We start from the raw sequence: 25994 nt of genomic DNA, 5'->3' as shown, positions 1-25994 counted from the left end.
AAGGAGACATTACAGGTCACAACCAACCTTAAGACCTGGCATGCCATAAAGTTCCAGTTTTCTTTTTGAGAGAGGCATAGTTCTATCAGAAGACCAATATTACCGGTGACATATATTTGAAATGTAAAACAGTGTTGTGTGAAGGACTAGCCTGAGCAATCAAGGCTTTCCTTTAGGACCTCAGGCAGGGAGGAGGGACATTCTTGCTGACCTAGCAACAGCCTGGTACATAAGCCTGTGAGTTTCCCTAAGGATCTGATGTATTGATACTAAAACAGAGCTCTTTCTCTAAAACCAGGACTGTAGTAATAAGGGCGGCGGGGCTGCGTTCCCAGCACCCCAGCCGCCTGCTCAGCTAGCTTATGCCCGAAATAACAACACACAAACTGTATTCATTTAAACACTGCTTGGCCCATTCTCTTCTAGGCTAATTCTCACATATTAATTTAGCCCATTTCTAATCATCTGTGTATGGCACCCCAAGGTGCACTTACCAGGAAGATACTAGCCTATGTCCATCCTGGGTCGGAGCTTCATCCCGGGAGCAGGGCATTGCGTCTCTCAGGCATCTGCTCCCGAGAGGAGAGCTGTCTAGACTGACCTCACTTCCTCTTCCTCCCAGCGTCCTGTTCTGCCTACTCCTCCCACCTATCTTTCAACCAATAAAATGGGCCAAGGCAGTTCCTTTATTAGCCAATGATCTTCCTCCATCACAGGACTGTGTATTGGAGAGCCCATAATGGTTTGGTGCCCAGGCCTTTGTGGAGGGGTTGCTTCAGATCTTGACAACTCAACCTTTCCCACCATATGGAGCTATGGTTCTCAGTACCAAGGCCATTCTGGACGTAGCAAAGATTTCGAAATAACCTGTATACTCTTTGTGTAGAATTGTTGGACTAGCCTCTCCCTAAATTTGTCTCATTGTATCATAGTTTCTGCTGACTTCATGTAATTCCTTCATTTCCCCCTAGGAAGTAATAGTCCAGGCTGGCTTTGAACTCACAGAGAGGCACAGGGTTCTTCTTCCTGTGTTGGGATTAAAAGTATAGGCCACCACCACCTGACAAGTTGCTATTTTTCTTTTTTCATTTTTTTTTTTGGTTTTTCAAGTTTCTCTGTAGCTTTGGAGCCCATCCTGGAACAAGCTTTTATAGACTAGGCTGGCCTTGAACTCACAGAGATCTGCTGGCAGGAATTAAAGACATGCCCCACCACTGCTCAGCTAAGATGCTATTTTTCTTAAGAAGCTTACTTGGCTGGGACGTATCTTCTGCAACACCTCCCCACCCTATCTTTTTTATCTTTTACTTGTCCAGTCCAGTCTTTCTCCTCTCTTGTCATCTTCACCTTAGAACCATGGCAGTGAAGAATGACCTGCTGTAACAGGTCACGGGCATACTTAAGAAAATATTCTGAGAATATTTTTGCCTATATATTTAGACTGGCAAGTTGCCTGTTTCTATTTCAATTGTTCAGAGTATAATCTGGACCATTATCCTATGGGATACTTATGACTAACAGTATATATTGAATGCACAATCTATCTAACTTCTGTCCCTTGAGCATTGGACAGAGATCAAGGCATAACATCATTAAAGATACTTTCTTTATTAATCTCCTAAGTGTGTGATGTGATTTCTCAGAGGGAAGGCATATTAATTCTAGAAGAGCTGCATTTCTGTCCCGATAGAAATATTGCTTCTGAGACAACTTCTGTTATGTTGACTCAGGTGGCTTTGGTCCCTCTTTGTTGCTTTCCTGGGCAACCTTGAGTGTCCTCTATATTACTCCTTCAAAGTTCTTAAATGACTGTACCAATTCACAGTATTAAAATTATGTATTTGCTGGGCAGTGGTGATGCATGCCTTTAATCCAAGCACTTGGGAGGCAGATGCATGCAGATCTCTGTGAGTTTGAAGCCTGGCTGGTCTATAAGAGCTAGTTCCAGGACAGTCACCAAAGCTACAGAGATACCTTGTATCAAAATAAAAAAAACCCAGTGAAGTAAAATAATGCATTCAAGGCGTGTAGTTGACTGCCTAATGCAGTCGCAGGAAAAGGATTTGCATATGGAGCATTTCTTCTGTCCTCAGATCACAATAGGAAGAATAGATTATTGTGTGCACTGCAGGGGGCACAGCATAGGCAATCAGCTGTTGGAGCCACCACTATGTAAAAGGGCCTGACTGTGGTAGCAGGAGTGGTTTGTAATTGCCCAGCATGTGTAAATTAATGTCATGTGAATGAACACAGACCAGATTGTGTGGGTGTCCAGATTAGGAAGGTTATCTTGAGTGAAGAAACATTGAATTTGCAATTAGATAACTATCCCTTGCAGATATGATCTATTTTTTTATTGGTATTTATTGAGCTCTACAATTTTCTTTTCTTCACTCCCTGCCTCTCCACTCCCCTATTCAACCCCTCCCACGGTCCACATGCACTCAGTTTACTCAGGAGATCTTGTCTTTTTATACTTTATACTTCCCATGTAGATTAGAGCTCTGTAAGTCTCTCTTAGCATCCTCATTTTTGTCTAAGATCTGGGATTTGCAGTCTGTAGGCTAGCTTTCTTTGCTTTGTGCTTTAAAACCACTTATGAGTGAGTACATGTGATAATTGTCTTTTGGGTCTGGGTTACCTCATGCAAAATAATGTTTGCAAGTTCTATCCATTTCCCTGCAAGTTTCAAGATGTCATTATTTTTTCTGCTGTGTAGCACTCCATGGTGTAAATGTACCACATTTTTCTTATCCATTCTTCAGCTGAGCAGCATTTAGGTTGTTTCCAGGTTCTGGCTAGGACAAACAAAGCTGCTATGAACATAGTTGAGCACATGTCCTTGTGGCACGATTGAGCATCCTTTGGATATATTCCCCAAAGTGGTATTTCTTGGTCTTGAGAAAGGTAGTTTCCTAATTTTCTGAGAAATTGCCACCCTGACATCTGAAGGGGCTGTACCAGCTTGCATTCATACCAGCAATGCAGAAATGTTCCCTTTTCCCCACAACCTCTCCAGCATAAGTTGTCATCAGTATTTTTGATCTTAGCCATATATTCAGGTGTCAGTTATAATCTCAGAGTTGTTTTGATTTGCATTTCTCTGATGACTAAGGATATTGAATATTTCCTTAAGTGTCTTTCAGCCATTTTAGATTCCTCTGTTGAGTTCTCTGTTTAGGTCTTTACTCCATTTTTTATAGAATTATGCGCCACCACTGCCCTGCTCAAACACTTTCTTTAAGTGTATTGCTGCTCTTATCTCTATTTGTTTCTGTTATCCATTGTTTCTAAGTCATTAATAGTTTCATTTCATTTCTTTCCAGTTATGTAGATTTCTATGTAGATCAATGTCTCCTATATTTTAGGCTTGCCTCATGCTGTGTAATTGAGAATTATTTTGCTGGGCGGTGGTGGCGCACACCTTTAATCCCAGCCCTCAGGAGGCAGAGGCAGGCAGATCTCTGGGACTTCGAGGCCAGCCTGGTCTACAAGAGCTAGTTCCAAGACAGTCACCAAATCTACAGAGAAACCCTGTCTCGAAAAAAAAAAATTGAGAATTATTTTGAACACCTAATTCTGCCTCTGCTGCCCAGTTCTGGGACGACAGTCCTGCAACTCCTTCCAGGTTTGTCCTTCACTAGTCAGATAGAAAGAAAAATAGAGCAGTTAATGAGTGTCTGTTGATCTTTCTGACTTTTACTGGGAACATAGAAATATAGAGGGATTGTTATAAGAATTGAACTCATTGACCAACTTTGAAGCTGGTGGAGACACAGTACAGGAAGTGAGAGGTTAGCCTGAGGGTGAGAGCTTTCCTCTTTCGACTGAGATTACTTATGTGGAATCAGGTAGTCAATTGTGATGCTGTATTATTATCCTGATTGACCATTGTTTGCAGTCCACAGACAATGGCAATCTGGATATGGACTGACCTTATCTTGAAACCTAATGTGTGATATTTACAGTAGTTATCCAAAATAGATGATCTGGGTAAAATGTTGTGTCCCTGCTTAACAGGACCATTACTTTTCTGGAATACGATCTTCATATTTAGGGAAAATACATGAGAAATATTTATTGTGCTCTAATACAAATCCTTCGTCTCTGGAGCACATGACCATACAGTGTGTTTCAAGTTTTCAAAATAATTTTTGAGATTAAAACTTCATCATGTCCACATTGTCTTTGCTCACTCCAAGCCGTAACATATCCTGATTGTTTTTTAATTCATGGTCTGTTTTTGTTTAACAACAGTTACAAAGTAACCACAGTTACACAGGAACAGTGATTCCTTTATAACTGTGACCTGTGTTTGTCTTCAGGATTTCCCATCTCTGAGGGAATGGAATGGCTGCACTGGAAAGTGAGTGTGCAAGGCAATGTGCACACAAAGGACCCTGTGCTTTGGATGAAGAATAGGATGTGCTATAGGGGAGTGGAATAATGTGTACTAAAGACAAATGTTCTAATCTAGGCCCCTGGCTGGGCGGTGGTGGCACACGCCTTTAATCCCAGCAATTGGGAGGCAGAGGCAGGCAGATCTCTGTGCGTTCGAGGCCAGCCTGGTCTACAAGAGCTAGTTCCAGGACAGGCTCCATAACCACAGAGAAACCCTGTCTTGAAAAACCAAAAAAAAAAAAATCTAGGCCCCTGTCTTCTGGGCTGGGTGGGCAGAACTGGAGTCTTTTGATATCTGAATCTTCTATAGAGAGGCGGCTAATATTTTGAGGCTCAGCCACGTGGCCCTAACCAGTAAGGAATTCTGGGAAGGGTTAGAAATAGGGAATACTAGTAGCAGACAGTGTGTGGGTTCTTTCCATGATTCTATTCTGCCTCTGCAGTTGGAGTTGGAAGGAAGATCACAAGCTATACCATCGTGAGTGTTAGGTGTTCAGGTCTGTTGAACTGTCATTTCTGCTGTGACTTGGCCTGATCATGAGCCAGCATGTAGTTATGTTGGTCCATGTGGTTCATGTTGGCAGTGGCCCGTGTTCTCTGAGCCTCCCTGTATATGAATTTATTGGGGCAGAGGAGTCTCTGGAAATTCAGCATATGATCGTGATTGTCCAGAGTACACACGTGGACACTGCTCTTGGTGTGCAGTGGGAAGAGAGATTAGAAAACTGAACGTCTAGATTCCAGAATTTCTCAATATTGCATTCCAATTTCAGGTTTGTGTTATAAGGATTACAAATAGTTTAGGAACTGGTAGGAAATGATGATATTGACCTTCTAGCAATGCATGATCAGAATGCTTTTATTGTGATCCTGCCACTTGCTGCAATGGTGTGATCCAGTGAAGCTTACTTCCAGGGGAATAAGGATTTTCTGATCTGCAGAGATTTCTCAGGTGTGCATTGTATTGGACAGGTAGATAGAGCTTAATCCACATCTTGGACCATAATCCATGTAGCAGAAAATAAATTTAAACCATTTTTTTTTTGTTTTCCATAAACAACATTCTCCATGACACATTATTTTAAAAAACCCATCCCTTTTAAATGAGTTTAAGAAAATAAACAAAATCCAGCTCCCACCTCCTTATTCCCACTTCTTCCCATTCCTTTTAAATAAAAGGGGAAAATGTAAAGATAAAATAAAACCAGAACACCTGATGAATAAATTAAAAAAAAACACTGCAAAACTTCACAAAACAAAGTACTGTATTCCTCTAAGGTAAGTAGAATTCACACTGAATCCACTGGGAGTGAGTTCTTTCTGGTACAAAAACCTGCAAAGAAAGACACTCAAGACAGAAAAATAAACAAAAAAGCAAACAAAATAGTTCACCAAAAAAAACTGGAGAGGCTGGAGCCCTAGGCGTGTGCCTAGACCTGGTAAATCAGAAGCAGGCAGGGACTGCAAAAGACAGAGAGAAGATGAGGGAAGAAAATAAGCTGAACAGATTGGTGCCCTTCCAGAACTCTGTGTAAAAGAAGTTCTTCTACCACCCGTACCCACCTACCCTTGAGCAGTCCTAAAGAGAGTGAAGTGGAGCAGAGAAACAGGAAACAGTTTGCACATTTGAGAAGTGTCCATGTTGAATCTCCATAGGAAATATGTCACACCTGCCCCATTCCCTGGGCCTCTCCTACTGCCCAGAGCAGGTCCCTACAGTTAATTTTGGGATTCTCCCCCTTCCACAGTATAACTTTTTTTAAAGATTCATTTATTTATTTATTTATTTATTTATTTAGCCCTGCAGGCCAGCAGAGGGCACCAGATGTCATTATAATTGGTTGTGAGCCACCATGTGGTTGCTGGGAATTGAACTCAGGATCGCTGGAAGAACAGTCATTACTCTTAACCTCTGAGCCATCTCTCAGCCCCCCAGTATACCTTTTTTAAAAAGATTTTTTCCCATCGAGGTCATCGTTTGTTTTCTATCTTTTTACATTCTTTTTTCCCTTCTTTCCTCTTTTTTCCCCCTCTCTTTTTCCAATACTTTTTTTAGTAAGGGGAATACCATGATATCACTCTAGCCTGGCCCCTGTAGACTTGATCCCAGGGCCTGCTGTTAATACCACTGTAGAATCAAGACAGGGAGATGTTGTAATTAGTAGTCTGGGCATGGTATTGGATTTGTGGGAAACCCCTGTCTGTTGTAGTGATGAGAATCATCTTGATTTGTCTCACTCTAAACAGGGACTCACCTAAAGCCAGGGAGTCCTCACTGACTCTTTGTCTATGAATTCTACATCTTCAAACCCTTTGCCAAGGCCACTGAATTTGTCACAGACTGACAAATTAGTAACATGGTTGACTGAACCACAGCCACGAAAGTGAGCTTCCAACTCTTCTGCTGTTGCACCATAGTCCACATTGCCAACATAGATGGAACTGGCATCAGCCTCCATCTTCTCCTCAAGAGATGAGATCACTGAGCCAGCATTGCCTGGGGTTGTACTCTTATTTTGGGGTTGTATTCTTATTCATCTGCTTCTCTACCTCATTTTGTAGCTCCTTTAATTTCTCATCCTCTTCCTCTATCTCCCTGACTCCCTGAAGCTTTGATCACCTTCTAGCTCTGGGTCCTCAATGATGCTGTCCTTGAAGTGTTCCTTCTGGCTTCTGGGGACTCCCCAACTCATCCCAGAACCTGTAGCTGAAGGATCCTCATTCCCAGTCTCCCCAAAAGCCCACTTCTCAGGCAGGGATCCCCAACCACCTGCTTCCCCCACTTTTCTTCAAATCATTTCTCTAGGTTGTTTGGGATTGGGTAATAGTGGAGCAGCATTTATCTAAACCAGAAGAAAGCACTAGGGCCGGGAGAGCCATCACAAGAGATCTCTTTTGTTTGCTAAGAGAATATCCATATCATGAGACTTCTGTCGTTGGAAGATAGATCAGTAATTAGAGGTCAGAAACAACAGTTTAAGGGTCACTTTGAGATAACTGCTTTTTCTGTTGGCTAACACAGATGTTATTCACCACCATCAAGGTTCCTGGAAGAAGAACAGCAGGCATAATAAAATTCTGTATAATGTTAAAACATACCTAATATGATTATACTTTCAACTGTAATAAGTAACAAACTACTAATATGCAGTACTTTAATAATAATAACTTTCAAGGACTAAATATTTTCTTTTCTTTTCTTTTTTTTTTTTTGCTTTTTCGAGACAGGGTTTCTCTCTGATTTTGGAGCCTGTCCTGAAACTAGCTCTTGTAGACCAGGCTGGTCTCGAACTCACAGAGATCTGCCTGCCTCTGCCTCCAGAGTGCTGGGATTAAAGGCGTGCGCCACCACTGCCTGGCAACCATTTTCACTACATGTTTAAGTTAGTTGTTTTAGGTAAAATATCTTGAGTATATATATATAACATCATAGACAGTATGTTTTAACAAAAATAATATCAAATTACTATCAAAAGGAAGCATACATATCTATATCATTGTAAAATATTTAAATAAGTAGTTACTTTTTAAATTAATTTTAATGATCTACCCTTTTATCTCATCATACATATATATGCCTCTTGATTTTTTTAAGAGTAGATTCAATAATCTACACTTTTTTTCTATCATTACCTTGGGTGCCTTTTGTAGGTGGATAAATGTTTATGAATATATAGAGTTGGCTTTGGAGTTGGACACTGGCTCTGTCCCTCTATAAATCCAAACACGTTAAAAGAAAAATTCAGAGTTTCTGTCTCATGTCAGGAGCATGGGACAGAAATAAAAAAGAATTTAGAAAAAAAATTTACTTTTCTTTATATCTATTTTTGTCTCTATTGTCCATGTCACTGAATATATTTGTCTGTATATGTCTATATAATTAATGTTGAAGGTTTGCACAATGAACAATAAATTTTCCTGCAGTGAATTTTGAAATTTCCAGGAAGAAGATGGGGCCCCAGAACATCAACTCAACCTGGTTGATATGACGTCATGATGATGATAGCGCTACTACAAGATCTGTTTTGAGAACCAGCTACTCAAGGTGGTTCCAACTTGGTTAGCTGAAATGGTGCACTTTTTACAATGTTCTGGACAGACCTCCTAATAGGAAGCTCAGAAAAACCTTACCAAATATGCAGAGACTATTTGCAATTATACCAGACAGTAATCTTGGAACTTAACCATCATTTTACTTTCACAGGATCCCATAGAAAGAAAATTCCCCCCCATGACAGCTGGAAGTAATTCTAAAAGACAAGGTCTCCTCTCCCAACAAAGTTTGTTCTCAGAATTAGGGATATCATTTAGGGGTTGATTATAATTGGTATAGGGTTGCAAGATGGAGAGAAAATTTTAGAGGCTGAGGGATCACTTTGAAAAAAAATGGGAAAATTGGATGGGATAATAGATTAGTGTGAGCTTACTCACACTAATAATAATAGTGAGTAAATAGAGTGAATATTGTGAGTTATTATTTATAGGCAATTGCATTGGTATAGATTATTGTATATTAATATAATGTGATATTATATTGAATATTGTATGCATTCATGCTTCTACCTCTGCTTAAAAACATTTTTATGGATTAATATATATTTATCATATTGCAACATACATTTCTACCTCTGATCAAGATACTTATACATTGTTTACATTTTGAAGTCATTGTCCTCATTTGTTTCAGTTGTTTATTGTATAATATTCTAATATTTATTTATTTATTATGTATACAATATTCTGTCTGTGTGTATGCCTGCAGGCCAGAAGAGGGCACCAGACCTCTTTACAGATGGTTGTGAACCACCATGTGGTTGCTGGGAATTGAACCCAGGACCTTTGGAAGAACAGGCAATGCTCTTAACCACTGAGCCATCTCTCCAGTCCCCTTGTATAATATTCTAATATGAGCCTTAGTTTTTAAGTTTATAGGTATTAAGAATTATAGATCAATAGTCATTTATGGTTTTTATAGTTGGAATAATCAGGTTCTTTAGATACATAGAGATTATATTCATATATAGGTAATCTTCAACCACTTCAAAGAGCTGTAGATTATGGCATTTAAATAACTTTGAATTATGTTTAAGTGAGACAAAATTGCTCCTAGTAGCATCATTCTATTTCCAAGAGAATGTTGAACACCGGTCACTTCACTTGGAGCTTGTTTTCTTCTTACCAAAACTGGCCTTTAGGCAAAGACATGTTCATGTCTCAACTACTGACAAGATACATGATATCCAAAATGGATAAGCAGGATTGTTAAATCTTGCCAAGATAGGATAAGATGGTTTTTAAAATTTTCCTACCTCCTTAAGTTGTCGGTCAGTTATTCTAGGTCTTTGCCAAAGTTGGTTGCTTCAACATTGCAAATGAGACTTTGGATGATTGCCCAGGGAGCCAGTTGTCTCTGTAATTTGTTACACATTTTGAAAGTTGCTTGATTGCACTTCCTGCTTACTCAAGTAATATTATTTCCCTTCTTGGATCTTCGATGGGGTTGAAGACTAGATAGTTGAAGTTACTTTCCTCTCATGACTTGGCTAAGTTTTTATACAAGACATAAACTAGTTAGGATAGGATAATTAATGAATATATTGTTCTTATTCATAGTATAGAATTGTGTATTGGGCTTAGAACTCTCTTATTTAAACAAAAGGAGAAGGCGCTGTAGGAAATCTTACAGCCAGTGGTTTCCTGACCACTAAGGCATGGCCTCTTATATAGGCCAGTATAGAGCATGAGTCCAGCCTCTTTCTGGCTGCATGATTCGGTTTCTGATCTCAGTTTGAGCATAGGATTCTGATTTGTGAGTCTATCCCTAATAAATAAACATCTATTTCTCAATTCTGAGCTAGTATTGCATTTCTTCTAAGAGTCCTTCTTTAAGGATCATTAAATGTGAATCTTCTAAGTGATGAAATGATTTCTTTCATTTGTTGACCATGGACCAATAGTGACTGGGTTCAGAATGTACTTGATTAAATAAACAACCCACCAGAAAATATCATGTATTTGAAGAACTTTCTCTCCTTATTGGTTTTATTTCAATTTTCTGTGGATCCTTACCAGGAGAAGCCTTTCTAGATAAAATTCCTCATTGTATGCTATGAGTTTCAATACCCTAAAGTAATTTCCTGACATTTATATCTACTGTGTTGTGCTTGACATTAATCAGCCAAATTCCTATTTATACTGAAATGTGTTTACCATCATTATGGGCTCAATCTCTAAATCACATAAGATATAGCAGAAAGAGTTCTTATTCAGTGCTCAAGTGTTTGGTAACCTGCTGTTTTATCTGAGTCATTGTGTGGCTCTAAATTCCTGAAAGTAAAGGGAGGCATCATTCCTCGCTCTATTTGTTGTGATGTTATTGGATGATGGCCCTGGAATGCAGGTATTTTTTATGTCAAGTATATGCTGCTGTGCTGAGCTTCATGCTTATCTTGAATTTTAAAATTTGACAGAGGGTATCTCTCTGATTCCCAGGATACCATCCCATGGATTGATAGCATTAATACTGCCTGAGTATTTTGAGTCATTAAATTGCAGCTGTATGAACATCTTCTTGCTTGTTATGCTTGCTTTGATTTTTTTAAATCAATATGACTGTTTTATATGCCTGCATGGATATGTACCATGAAAGTGATCAAAGAATATCAGAAATCCTTACCCTGGAAAATGGATAGTTATAATCCCCATGTAAGTACAGGCAAATTTGTCCATCTCCATTCCAGATCAGCAAGAGTGCTGAATTAATCTGCCCCCTCTCCAGGTCTGTGTTGATTATTTATGACCAACATATATATTTCTACTGTTTTCATCTGTCCACTTTTAACTGTTTTATACAGGAAGTTCTTTTTCTACAAAATGTTATTGGTATTGAAGTTTATATTAGGGTACTTCAGGGTCTGGAAGAAGACTACAGAACTGGAGTGAAAACAACTCTTTGTAGAAACTTCAATAAAAGCCTGTTAGTTTTTCTATCCCATTGTTTGTTTTATTGAGGTTTGCAATGGAGACAGAGTCTTAATGTGTACTGCCACTTTTCCTGGACCTGATTGCATTGACTTGACTGGCATTCAACTCAGAGACAAATATACCCACCTCTGTTTTCTCAGTGTTGTGGTTAAAGGCACAATAAACCAATACACCCATTTGTGTATCTTTTTTTCTTTCTATAATGAGGAATTTTTCATACAATTTTCTCATGCATACAATTTACTGTTGATCTTTTTTCTTGTCTCACCCTGTTAATAGATATTGTTCTTATAAGGTGAAATCCCATTCAGATTGTATAGAAATGACAGAATTGACTCTAATTTTCAATTTACTTCTAAAGTAACTGACTATATCACAGAATAAGAATGGGGAGCACCAGAATCATACAACTGTACTTTCAAAGAAGTATGCATTTCCAATGATGTCACTGTCATGCTTACATGTACACACGTATGGTATATTTTTGAAGGCAGTGACCTATGATGATCTACATATCAACTTCACTCAGGAAGAGTGGGATTTGCTGAGTCCTTCCCAGAAAAATCTCTACAAAGATGTGATGCTGGAGACCTTCAGGAACCTCACTACTACAGGTAAAAATGAATTTCCTTCATGTTTCAAAATATGGAGACAACCTTTCCTTGCCTTATAATGTTGTTCTGTAATTTGATTTAGAAAGAAGAAAATGAGATGAGTAACACAATCATAGTTCTTAGGTGCACTTAAGATAATGAGCTAGCTGGGCAGTGGTGGCACACGCCTTTAATTCCAGCACTCTGGAGGCAGAGGCAGGTGGATCTCTGTGAGTTCGAGACCAGCCTGGTCTACAAGAGCTAGTTCCAGGACAGACTTCAAAACCACAGAGAAACCCTGTCTCGAAAAACAAAAAAAAATAATAATAATTAAAAAAAGAGAATGACCTAATTGTTGTACAATATTAAATAATATAACATACATATTCTGGTACTGTATTTCAGGGTACATTTTGGAGGTCTGTAACACTGAAGAACATAGTCAATGCTCTAGAAGACCTACAAGGTAATTTTCCTGTGCAAGTTTATAACAATGTGCCTCTGATGAGTTTCTAATATGTCCTGGAACAATGAATCAAAAGCAGCATTGTAAATAAGCACAGCTTTAAATGCATTGATGGTTATTAAATTCTCACAAATCCATATTCCTCAATTTCTCATAGGTGAATTGCATGTGCAAGGCATTCATTTAAGAAAACGTCAACAGCACTCGGGAGGCAGAGGCAGGCGGATCTCTGGGAGTTTGAGACCAGCCTGGTCTACAGAGCTAGTTCCAGGATGGGCTCCAAAACCACAGAGAAACCGTGTTTCGAAAAAAACTAAAAAAAAAGAAAAAGAAAAAGTCAAGGAAGCAATGACTAAACAGATAATCACCATTTGAATCATAGCAACGTGAGGGCTATGTAGTAGATCTGCCAGGTCATTTCTTTCTTGCTACTTATGACAATAACTTTATACACATTTCAGTGATGAGTGTAGCTGCAAACTTTCTCCTAAATCAATAGCTCATGGTAAGACTTGGATTACTCATAGACTTTTTGTGACTTGTTAAGTTTAGTGAAAGTGGCAGTTAGAGTCAAGGGTCAATGGGCAGTTGTTGTGGAGAAACCTTAATATCTATACCACAAGTCTATGAGGAACAGCAAGTGAAACCATGAGGATTCAATGTGGAAATCTTTTATTTACTATTCTTCCTTACTATGTATATCATATGTGAACTCTTGATACAAGCATATGAGAATATGGATATGGAAAGATGTAGCATACGACTCATTAAGAACAATTAGAAGATAAACTGTAGTTCCCATGGAGAGTATACTTGTTCAATTAAGTGCAAGTATACAGTAATTGGTATTTTACCATCATTGTTAATACATAAACAACTTCACATTAAAAAAAAAAGCCCCATGAGTTCTAAGTCTGCCAATACTTCTTAGTGTCTTAGTTCACTTAGTCAATGTATAAGGATTCACAGTAAAATTTATGAATGCAGTAAAGATCGTAAGGCACTCAGTGTATGCATTTCTTTTAAAAAATGTGAAAAAATCATAGAAAAATATAGAGATAGGTATAGATGAAATGGTAAACCATGACACAAAGGAATTATCATCACAAATATTTTTCCTAATGAAAGAAGAAAACATGATTTTAAATGAAGTTATAAGACATTAATATTTGATTCATTTTTACAACTGGAACAAATTATGAAATTAATTCATACAGATCTGAGGTTCAACAGTATATTGAATGTGGTAAAGCTTTTACATGTGTAAATTATCCTTGCAGGATTGAAAGAAATCAAATTGGAGAGAAATTTTCAGTATGTTCTCACTATGCTAAAACCTTGTCTTATGACACTCACCTTCTAAGGAATGAAAAAACACATACCAGAGAAAAATGCTGTGAAATTAAGCAATGTGGTAAAGCCTTTGATTATCACAGTCATCATCAAATGCATGAAAGAACACCCACTGGAGAGAAACCCTATGAATATAGTCAAGATGGTAAAGACTGTGTTCATTATGAAACTCATCAAAGTCATAAAAGAACACATAATGAAGAAAAATCATATAAATTTAATGCGCTTGGTAAGGCCTTTGCTGATCACAGTCATTTTCAAAAGAATAAAAGAACACATACTAGAGAGAAACCCTATGAATGTTTTCAATGTGGTAAATGCTTTGCATGTCAGGATAATCTTCAAACACATAAAAGAACACGTACTGGAGAGAAACCCTATGAATGTAATCAGTGTGGTAAGGCCTTTGCTCAGAAAAGTAATCTTCAAATGCATAAAAGAGCACATAATGGAGAGAAGCCTTATGAATTTAGTCAGTGTGGTAAATACTTTGCACATCTGGATTACCTTCAATTGCATGAAAGAACACATTCTGGAGAGAAACCCTATGAATGTAATCAGTGTGGTAAGGCCTTTGCTCGACCTAGTACTCTTCAAAGTCATAAAAGAACACATTCTGGAGAGAAACCCTATGAATGTAATCAGTGTGGTAAGGCCTTCGCTCGACCTAGTACTCTTCAAAGTCATAAAAGAACACATACTGGAGAGAAACCCTGTGAATGTCATCAGTGTGGTAAGGCCTTTGCTCGACCTAGTACTCTTCAAATGCATAAAAGAACACATACTGGAGAGAAACCCTATGAATGTAATCAGTGTGGTAAGGCCTTTGCTCAACATGGTACTCTTCAAATGCATAAAAGAACACATACTGGAGAGAAACCCTATAAATGTAGTCAGTGTGGTAAGGCCTTTGCACATCATCGTCACCTTCAATACCATAAAAGAACACATACTGGAGAGAAACCCTATGAATGTAATCAGTGTGGTAAGGCCTTTGCATATCTTAGTAATCTTCAAGAGCATAAAAGAACACATTCTGGAGAGAAACCCTATGAATGTAATCAGTGTGGTAAGGCCTTTGCTCAACACAGTCATCTTCAAAGGCATAAAAGAACACACACTGGAGAGAAACCCTATGAATGTAATCAGTGTGGTAAGGCCTTTGCTCGACCTAGTACTCTTCAAAGTCATAAAAAAACACATACTGGAGAGAAACCCTATGAATGTCATCAGTGTGGTAAGGCCTTTGCTCACCGTGGTACTCTTCAAATGCATAAAAGAACACATACTGGTGAGAAACCCTATGAATGTAATCAGTGTGGTAAGGCCTTTGCTCGACCTAGTACTCTTCAAAGTCATAAAAAAACACATACTGGAGAGAAACCCTATGAATGTCATCAGTGTGGTAAGGCCTTTGCTCACCGTGGTAGTCTTCAAATGCATAAAAGAACACATACTGGAGAGAACCCCTATGTATGTATTCAGTGTGGTAAGGCCTTTGCCCATCATAGTCACCTTCAATACCATGAAAAAACACATACTGGTGAGAAACCCTATGAATGTAATCAGTGTGGTAAGGCCTTTGCATATCTTAGTCATCTTCAAAAACATAAAAGAACACATACTGGAGAAAAACCCTATGAATGTAATCAGTGTGGTAAGGCCTTTGCTCAACACAGTCATCTTCAAAGGCATAAAAGAACACATACTGGAGTGAAATCCTTTAAATGTAATCAATGAAGTAAGGTCTTTGCTCACAACTGTGCTCTTCAAAATCATAAAAGAACCCATACTGGAGAGAAACCCTATAAATGCCATCAATGTGGTAAGGACTTGCATGTCACAATCATCTTCAATTGCATAAAAGAACACATACTGGAGAGATACATGTGAATGAAATCTGTCCTGAATCCTTTTTCCCAATCATCTCCAAATATGTAAAATAAGACATCTTATAGAGAAACCCTGAGTTTAATATGTGTGTTCTTTAAAAACATGAGAAAAATCATACTGTAGTGATACTCTATGAAAATCAGTGTCAGAATGATTTGTGCTTCATATAGGAGTAAGACTTTTTGTGTGTAATCAATCTGATTAAGTTTGTGGTGCATATTACCATAATCTTAGGACCTGAGGAAAAAACTGAGGGCTTATTGTAAATTATTCTTTAAACAAAAACAGTTATTGTATAGAAAAGAATTTTATAGTGTCAACAATTTGTTCAAGCATCATGATACCTCTTATTATTTTAGTTTGAAGTAGCAAACTAATGGACAAACATTTTATGAAGCATTATTGGTTGGAGAAAGGGTATTTAAAGAAACATACATTGGTCCTGAAACCAGAGCCAAAAGAAAGTACCTTGTCTCTGAATCTAGAAGTAGTTAAAGAAACAACATCTCTCTGAAAACAGCCAACGTTAAAAGGGGCCAGTAAAGAAACACAATTTGGCTCTCAAATCAGATCCATAAAAACAAACTCTATCCTTGTCCACTGCGCACAAAAGCAATGAATCCCTCGGCATAAAATCAAGCCCATCCCGGAGCTTTTTCAGGATCAGGTATTGAAATCCAGCAAATTCCCACCATCAAAATTTCCTTTGCTCTCGGTTATTAAGAAGTCCTATTTGAGCCTTATGCTCATTAAGCATGCAGCTGTCCCTTTCCACACTTTGCAGAGGTATTCATACTCATGTTTTCTTCCTTCTCAAATAAATCTGATTCAAGATTTATGTGAATACCTCTTTTACTGGAATGTTTCAGAAACTCCTGGAGTTGAGCCAAGATACAATTGATGCCTCTGTTTGGGAACTTAGTTCAGAAGATGACAGAGTAATTGGACATATATTATGAAATATTCCCTTGAGAGTAGAGGAGATCAGAACCAGATATTTCTACTGGGAAACTTTCTTCTTTTTTTGTTTTTGTTTTTTTTTCTTCTGTTTTTTGAGACTGGGTTTCTCTGTAGCTTTGGGGCCTGTCCTAGAAAAGCCTCTGCCTCCCAAGTGCTGGGATTAATGTTGTGCACCACCACTGCCCGGCCTGGAAAGCTTTCTTAGAAGAATTAATTTCTTTTACTTCAAGTCTAAGTTTGCTTTTTCTTTACATGAACCAATTCATTGTGTAAGTAAGCTGTACGATGACTCTCAGCTCCTCTTTTACAGAAATGAATGAATGTTTACAGGAGAAATGTTTTCATGAGTGAAAAACTGTCTTAAAAGTTTTGTTCATTGTAGTTATGTGATGTATGTGTGTGTATTTGTGTGTATTTGAATGTGCATTCTGTATCCACATAAAGATAATACCTTGGATATTATTGCAGAAGAAATTACAGGAAGCTGTCAAACATCTGACATTAGTTCTCACCTAGGCGTGACTCTAGTGCCTCATATATTTTTAGTCTATTTATATCTTTTTGAAGTCTGGAAATAGGAACACACTCTTAGAAAAAAGAAAGTTCAATTCATGACAACAATTGGTTAATTTCTTTAGAAATCACAGTTTTCTCTAGCTTTAAGTAAAAATTTTTATCATAACCTTGAGGGAAGTAAATTACATACCATGTTTAATCAAGACTGGTGGAGATCATTGCATTATGGTTTCTACATTGAAATATTTGAAGTGTGTACTAAAGTGAGCTATATGTGTGGCAAATCCATTTAGTGAATTCTATTTTGTAGTCTTTATATTACTTCTATGGATTTTGTTCATCTTTTTTTGTGCCTTTACCAAGTGATGGGTATTTTTTTGCTATAATGTATAGAATGGTAAACCCATCATACTTGTTTCCCATTGGTTATTGAAGTGTCAGGCCATGTGGGAACATACTTTTTGAGTAAATGTTTTGGGTTGTTTCTGGTTTAGATTTTTATCTTTTCAGAAATTCCCTTCAGCTTTTGTTTGTTATTAATCCTAGCTTGGATGTCAGGAAAAATTCAGGGATTATTTTGAATTCATGATGCTCATATGTCTGCCCCCTGTATACAAGTCCAAGGGTCGATGATGAACTCCAAATGTATGTGGTTTTTCAACAGAATTTGACAGTATTCACATTAAAATGACTGATAAAATAAATAATAAGAAATGTTAAATACCTTATGTGTACTTAAAGAAGTATTTTCATTCATGTTTTATAGATGTAATAACGTAGTCTAATCAGCAATCATCTGTTTATCTGACACCATAACTTAATGTTCTTTTCTTGTAAATTTTTTTGATCTTTATTGAGCTCTACATTTTTTTGCTGCTCCCCTCCTGCCTCTTCCCTTCCCTTCAGTACTCTCACAAGGTCCCATCCTCCCAATTTACTCGGGAGATCTTGTCTTTTTCTAATTCACATGTATATTAGAACTTTGTATGTCTCTTTAGTGTCCTCATGTTGTCTAAGTTCTCTGGGACTGTGATTTGTAGGCTGGGTTTCTTTGCTTTATGACTAAAATCCACTTAATGACTGACTACATGTGATAATTGTCTTCTGTGTCTGGGTTAGCTCTCTCAAAATGATGTTTTCTCGCTCCATCCATTTTCCTGAAAAATTCAACATGTAATCGAGGTTGGGATTCTAGTCTTGCCCATAAGAGTCCTTTCCCACTGAGTCATCTCATTGGTGCTCAAATTCAATTAGAAGAAATATTACAACAGTAGAGTCTTATTTTCTTTTCAAATTGTAAATGCAATTTCATACAACAAGAGAGGACCATGGGACAATTTGAATAGTCAATCTGCTATGCATGTGAAAATATTCTTACCAGCACAGATTTTTTTAATTTCTTCATTCTGAGAACAAGACATGTATTTATACTTTCTCAAAACCAAAATTACATGCCAGAAAATTGCATCATTTATTAAAGTTCATTGCCTCTAAGTCTGATAACCTGGCTTCTATATCTTGTTTACCCTAATACTCTTACGAATTTTTTCATATTTGTTGACTTCATCAGTTACTTATACACACTCCTACATCATCTCATTCACAAATAATTTTTAAACCAAAAGAAGTTTCTTTCAGTGTATTTGCAGTCAAATGACTCCCAAGGTTTAAGGACTAAAACTCACAACGTGGACGTAGATCATAGACCCCTGTTAGTTTTCCTATCTGTGCTACATGCACATCATGTCGCAGGTGTAGTCACAAAAGCACACTTCAAACATTTTTAAATGGATGGAATTGACAATGCAATAACAATGACTCATTATTTTGAACATATGAAATTATTTGGCCATTTAAATAATACAATTTGAAGAAATATTGTTATTTATCAAAACAATGATGTTCCCTTTTAAGTCTTTCATTATGTGTTTTTTTTTTTACTCAATAAGTCCTTTACAAACATTTCAGCTCAACATAGAGGTGCATGGCTCTAATCACAGAACACAGGAGTGTGGGTGGGTCCAATCTCAGTGAGTTTGATGCCAGCTTGTTCCACATAATGCATACCTGGCATCAATGGCTATGTGGACATATCCTATCTCAAAAACATCACAAAAGACAAAGACTCCCAAATTATGGAAGTTTTCCTAATAAAATCTGCCTGGAGTCAGACTGATTTCAACCAACATTTTAAATATTCCCTCACATAAAGAGAAGTCTCTTAACAATGAAAATAAGAAGCAATATACAAATTACATTCACATTCCTTCCATTGAATCTTTGACAACCATCTATAGTGGACTTTATCCTTCAAGTGATAAGAGACAGAAGGAACAATGTGACTCCTCTACCTTAAGAATTATAATGACACATGTGGGACCTGGAGAGTTGTCTCAGGAGTACTGCTCCTCTTGGGTACCCAGGTTTGACTCATAGCACCATATCTGATTGGATAGAACTCCCTGTAATTGGAGGTCCTGGAGATCGGGTGCATTCTTCTGGCCTCTTAGGGTACAAAATGGGCAAATACTGAAAAGACAGATGTGTATTTGATTCTATATTTTAAATAGGTTTTCTTTATGTGCCTGTTACCTTAAAAAGGAATGAAATTCAACTTAGATGTAGGAGTTTGACCAGTGAGTGTAGCAAGTGTATCTCAGGTACTAGTGATGACCAGAAGACAGTGTCTACTCTCCTGTGACTGGAGGAACAGACAGTTGTGAGCTGTCTTATGGGTGCTGGGTATCAAAGATTCTCTGGATGAGTCACCAATGTTCTAAGAGCTGAGCCTTCTTTTCAGCCTCATGAACATGTCATTTATAACAGTAAGGTATAAAAGGCTGATCGAAGTTCATCTTAACTCATCCTTTGCCCAAAAGAAATAAAGGACTGATAGTATTGGAAACTAATTTAGTCTTTGTTCTTTTTTTTGGTTTTTTTTGAGACAGGGTTTCCCTGTGGTGTTGGAGCCTGTCCTGGAACTAGCTCTTGTAGACCAGGCTGGTCTCGAACTCACCTCTGCCTCCCGAGTGCTGGGATGAAAGGCGTGCGCCACCATCGCCTGGCAGTCTTTCTTCTTAAAGAATTTCTGAGCCCAAATATTCCTCAACTGAGGGAAAAGTACAAAACAAAACAAATAATCAGGAAACAAGCTGAAAATGTAAGTCTTTAAAAGATAGTTGGCGGCCGGACGATGGTGGTGCATGCCTTTAATCCCAGCACTCGGGAGGCAGAGGCAGGCGGATCTCTGTGAGTTCGAGACCAGCTTGGTCTACAGAGCTAGTTCCAGGACAGGCTTCAAAGCCAAAGAGAAACACTGTCTCGAAAAACAAACAAACAAACAAACAAATAAATAAATATAAATAAAAGATAGTTGGCTATTTAACCAAAGCAATTGGCCATAATTGGAACATAAATACTTACTATTCAGGTGTACCCATGCTTAAGTTCATTCTACGAGGTTGTAGATCATTCTTGGCTGGCCAGAAAGAGCAATCATGTTGTTATCATTTATTGGTGGCACCTATTAATGACAGTAAACACATCACTTTTATATTCAAAGTTTAAAATTTTCTCTTATCCTGACTTTTGTTTATAGACCATAATCAATCATCATGCATTTAAATAACTCAAAATTCTGAACTATCAAGAAATTGGACACAGAATTAAAAATGGGGAAAATACCATTCTGCAGTAGAAGTCAGCAATCATATCTTTGAACACAGAACTGTATGGTAAATTTCTGTATGATATAGTGCACAGTAGCAAAGAAGATCAGTGCAGTGACTAAGAAAGGACATTTCTGTGAAGGTGTTGAAGGTAATTCCCAATAATGCTATCTAGAAACTATTCAAGATGCAGTCATGTTGAATAAAAGACTAAAGGTGGGCTTCAGCCACAAACACATGACCTTAACTCCTGAGCATGTCTGTCCTGGAGAATCAAGTCAGGGATCCACACATTCTTTGATTTGCAGAAATACAGGGGTGTGGCCAGCAGGTTCATAACCTAGACTCTCAGGTCAGAAAGAGAAAGAAGACACCATATGAGTAAACTTGATGTCTCTTTAAAGAACTGCCTATTTTCTGCAAATGCTGATTTAGAAAGCCATCTGTAATAGGAGGCGAGCCTCTGATCACAGATCTCCAGCATAGCCCACCAAATAAAGGCAGTTACCGAGAAGCTGCATTTGTCTATGTAGTTTTGTGTTTAGATTCCTTTTCCAAGGTATTTCAGATTTTATCTGAAATTTTTGGCCACACATTGGAATGCCATTTTTATTTTTTTTACTTTAAAAATTATACCTTTAATTATAGAATATTGTTAGGATAATACAGCCATAGACAAGACACTAGGATAACTGACCAATACCAACGGGATCCGCTCTCCACAACCACAGAACACAGGCACAGAGTGTCTGGGTATGTGCAGGAGCAGCCAGGGGCCTGCAAACAGCAGTCATGCAAACAGCATTGGTGAAGTGTGACAAAGGCATGACTTCCACAGAGCTCAGCACTGGGAGTGGGCCGCGGATGACTGCAGGAGGGAGGGCACTCAGCTGGTGCAGACAGGTATGGGGAGATGGGAAGGCAATCAGAGACCCTCCCTGAGCCTTTCATCTACAAGGCAAAAGCAGCAAATGGCACACTAGCAAAACCTTTAGGCTGGAGGTGGTGTTGCAGGGCTGGGGGGATGGGGACCGGGTAGAGAAAGGGGTAAAATGAAGTTGGATCAGAGGTGCTGTCTTCTAAAAGCTACTCCCAAGCAGACACTTACAATGACTCAACCAAGTCATTGGCTACATACAGATGCCATATCTGAGTTTAGTTACCAAGAATACATAAGTCACCTAACGGTTAAAATGTGAATACCCACAGCAGGCTAGATGTCGTACAGAATAGAAACCACGTGCCTGCCCCAAGTTCATGCTCAAATGGGAGGGGCCAATCGGAGTGCTTTTCATTTGGTTGCTTTTGAGGCTGTCACTAGTGAATGACACGGTAGGTGTCACCCAGCTTCACTCACAATGACTCTGTAGTGAAAGCACTAAATGCCAAATCCCAAAGAACTTCAACAAAAAATTTTTTTGTTTTTTCCAAGACAAGGACTCTCTGTGTAGCCCTGGCTGTCCTGGAACTCTATCCTGTAAACCAGGCTGGCCTTGAACTCACAGAGATCTGCCAGCCTCTGCCTTCCAAGTGCTGGGATTAAAGGCATGTGCCACCCCCAATCCCCACCCCTGCAAAAAAAAAGGTTTCTTGAAAAAAAAAAACATGTTAACATTTGCAAGTCTGCACTAAGCACCATAAAATGCACTGGGCCCCATCCCCTTCCATCCCCAGGGGACGGAGTAAGCACCAATATCCGGGCTACTCATAATTCCTGCCTGGGCTGAGATAAAGAGAACTGAGGTACTGGGCGACACTGGGCAACTCTCACTGTAACTCTTTGTACCTGGAGGCGGGAAACACACTCCTCTTTAGGCTTATTCATTTCTTCTGATGAGGCCAAAGAGGTTTCATCACAGGAGAAGATAACTCAGTCTGAGAAAGGGCAAAGGACCTAACTGTCCAGTCATTGTCTCACAACTGATGGACACATACGAGCAAGAGTTTAGTTCTGTACAAAACCAAGCCTTACAGGAGAGTGCACGCCTGCGCACCAGTGTTCAAATTCTTTCCCATAACACAAGAAAAGTAAAGGAATTCTCTCACATGGAGTATGCCTACAGTTCTATCTTATGGTCTACATCACGTAAGAACATGCTGATTCTTAGGAATTCGGTCTCTGCTATTAGAATACACACTTCACTATACATACACATTCCTTTAAGCGAGCTATGATAAAGACTGGGGCGTGGCCCTATCAAACCCTAGAGTTAGCAGTACAAGGGCGAGTGACCTAACTGTTAAAGGTAGATGGCAAAGGACACAGAAAGGACTGTCGCTCCCTGGGAAGGGCTCGGTGCTCCCTTCCCTGAAGGAGTCAACCCACTTCTACTCCTTCCATCATCACCTGCGGTCCTGTCCTTTCCTAAAGGCAGTTTCCACACTGCGATCTCTAAAGTGATTTCTGAAGACAATTCATAAACCTGATTAATGACAGCATCAATGGGTATCTCTTGCTAAGGTCACCACCATCCAAGGGCCCTTGGTCCTCAACCTTGTACCCTTCTCCTTTCACACTGTGTCTTCGGGTAGCTTTCAAAAGCGTGCAAGCTATATACAAGTGAGAAACAAGGGAAGTGATTCAGTCACTGCTTTCAGCGTGCAGAATCCTGTGCACAAGAAGGCAAGGTACCAATATGAGCTACTCAAGGAAAAAGCCCTTTGGAAGGGAAGTGCATGAGCCCGGCCACTGCGGTGTGTGAACAGTGGCTACCCAGGACAAGTCCGCATGCCTTCTTCCAGAGCAGCTGCGGCCACCCTAGTCCAGTTCTACATTCCCACTACAGTCTTTTGGGGCCAAAGATACGAGAGGAAAAAACAACTTTTTAAAAACCTACTCCATTTCCAGGACTAAGCATCCACCAGCATCTTGTCCTATGGTCTTCAGCTTTCAAGTTACTAGGAACGGGGGCTGCTTCTGATGAAGCGATTCTTGTAATAAAACCAGTGAAGAAAACTAACTATTTTGGAGAAGGGGAAAACTTCCCCAACGCTGTGGGTCGGAATTTCAAAGGGGTCGTATTCTACCATGTTTGAAAACGTGGCCAACAATAAGGAAAGTCAATCTAAAGGAAGCTCACTGATATCAAATCAAATATAACTACCTCCACGAGTCATTTCTTACTCAGGAATATAGGACTTAGTCGGTATGGACTCTGTTGTGTTTAATAAGAGCTGAGCTCCGGCTGAAACTCTTGTCACACTTGGTACATTCGTAAGGCTTCACTCCCCTGTGAATTCTTTGATGGGTGATGAGGTTGGAGCTTTGTGTAAACCCCTTTCCACACTGCACACACTCGTAGGGCTTTTCTCCCGCGTGAGTCCTCTGGTGCTTAATGAGATCTGACCTCTCCCCGAAGCTTCGCCAGCACTCGTTACACTCATAGGGCTTCTCCCCGGTGTGAATTTTCTGGTGTGTGATCAGATGGGAGCTGTGGCTGAAGCTTTTCCCACAGGCCATGCACTCGTAGGGCTTCTCTCCCCTGTGCCTCTGCTGGTGCTGGACCAAGTGCGAGATGCGGCTGAAGTTCTCCCCGCACTCGTTGCAGTGGTACGGCTTTTCCCCGGTGTGGATTGTCTGGTGCTGAATGAGGTGAGAGCTCCTTCCAAAGCTCTTCCCCCACTCGTTGCCGTCATAGGGTGGCTCGCCCGTGTGTGTTCTCTGATGCTGGATAAGGTGGGAGCTGCGGCTGAAGCCCTTGCCGCATTTGTAACACTTGTAGGGTCTGTGTCCCGTGTGCGCTTTTGGTGTCGATTGAGGTCTGAAATCTGACTGAAGGCCTCCCCACACTGAGAACTGTAGTAAAAAGAGCAGCGGGGCTGCGTTCCCAGCACCCCGGCAGCCTGATTGGTTAGCTTATGCCCCGAAATAATTACACGGACACTGTATTCTTTTAATCACTGCTTGGCCCATTTCTATCTAGCCTCTTCTAGGCTAACTCTCGCACCTGGACTAGCCCATTTCTAATATTCTATGTAGCACAGCTAGGTGCGCTTACCGGGAAGATTCTAGCCTACGTCCATCCTGGGTCTGAGCTTCATCACATCCATCTTCCCGGGAGCTGGGAGCATGGCGTCTCTCTGAGGCGTCTGCTCTTGAGAGGAGAGCTGTGGAGTCTGAGCTCACTTCCTCTTACTCCCTGCGTTCTGTTATGTTTACTCCTCTCACCTATCTTCTAACCAATGAGAGCCAAGCAGTTTCTTTTTATTTAACCAATGACCTTCCTCCATCAGAGAACATATGTGATAGCGGATGCCTGTGTGAACTTCTTTGTGGGCCAGCAGGTCAGTGACCTGCTGGAGAGGGTAGCTGACCCACTCCTCTGCGGTCAGCTCTCCCCACTGTCTTTCGGACCTGTCCCCACTTTCAAAGACTTCTTCGCTTTCCGGGTTCTTCTCAGCATCCCCAATAGGCTCTTCGGACATGGTCACAAACTCCACATCTTCACTAAGCTCTTCTTTCGGGTTGTTTCGTTCTCGTTCCTGATCTGACAGTCCAGTGAGACAACATTTCCTTAATTCTCCTGCATCACGTCCCTGTAAAGGTCTCTTTGTGTAGGATCCAGAGGTCTCCATTCTTCCTGAGTGAAGTACATGGCCATATCTTCAAATGTCACAGGGGCCTGAAATCACACAATGCTTCCTCACTACTTAGCATCTAGGAGTTTAGTCCCAGCCTTTCTTCTTGAAATTAGAGACATGGTTAGAAATGTCGAGAAGGCATTGGCATTAAGTCTGATCTGGGACCCAGCCATGAGCAGGGTGGCTGCCATCTCAGGCTCAAACGTTCGTCTCCTGGGACAGAGAGCAGGAAAAGTAGCTAGTAGACAACGCTGAAGGAGAGGAAAAGCAGGGAGCGAGGTGTGGCTAGAGGTCCTGCCCACTCCCCAGGGCTGGAGTTCAGGTCGCCACCAGGTATGCAGGAAGGGCCCAGGACTGGTCACTCTCCTCCTTCTCTGACCCCCGAGCGAGACCCGCTCTCCACGTCTAGGTTAATACCAAGTACATGCAAGGCTAGAGTAAGGGAGGACAGCCCCTGGCTAGGTGCCCCCCAACTGGGGGTCAGGCGGATGCTATTGGACAGAGGCTTTCAACCCAGCCCTACAGAACGCCTCTGCTCTTCCCGAATGCCATTTTTAAACAGTCTTGTTGCGGGAGGTC

General features: G+C 39.8%; 2 pseudogenes; both read right to left on the bottom strand.

The window, feature by feature from the left end:
- LOC121434601 overlaps positions 1–25606 on the bottom strand; it is a 42597-nt pseudogene extending 16991 nt beyond the window's left edge.
- Positions 6454–7094, bottom strand: LOC121434604 (annotated as a pseudogene).
- Positions 25607–25994: the final 388 nt, after the last annotated feature.

Source organism: Microtus oregoni, unplaced genomic scaffold (assembly GCF_018167655.1).
Source record: "Microtus oregoni isolate MIOR12 unplaced genomic scaffold, Mior012 000044F_001, whole genome shotgun sequence".
Taxonomy (NCBI): Eukaryota; Metazoa; Chordata; class Mammalia; order Rodentia; family Cricetidae; genus Microtus; species Microtus oregoni.
This window is presented reverse-complemented; position numbering and strand designations above follow the sequence as displayed.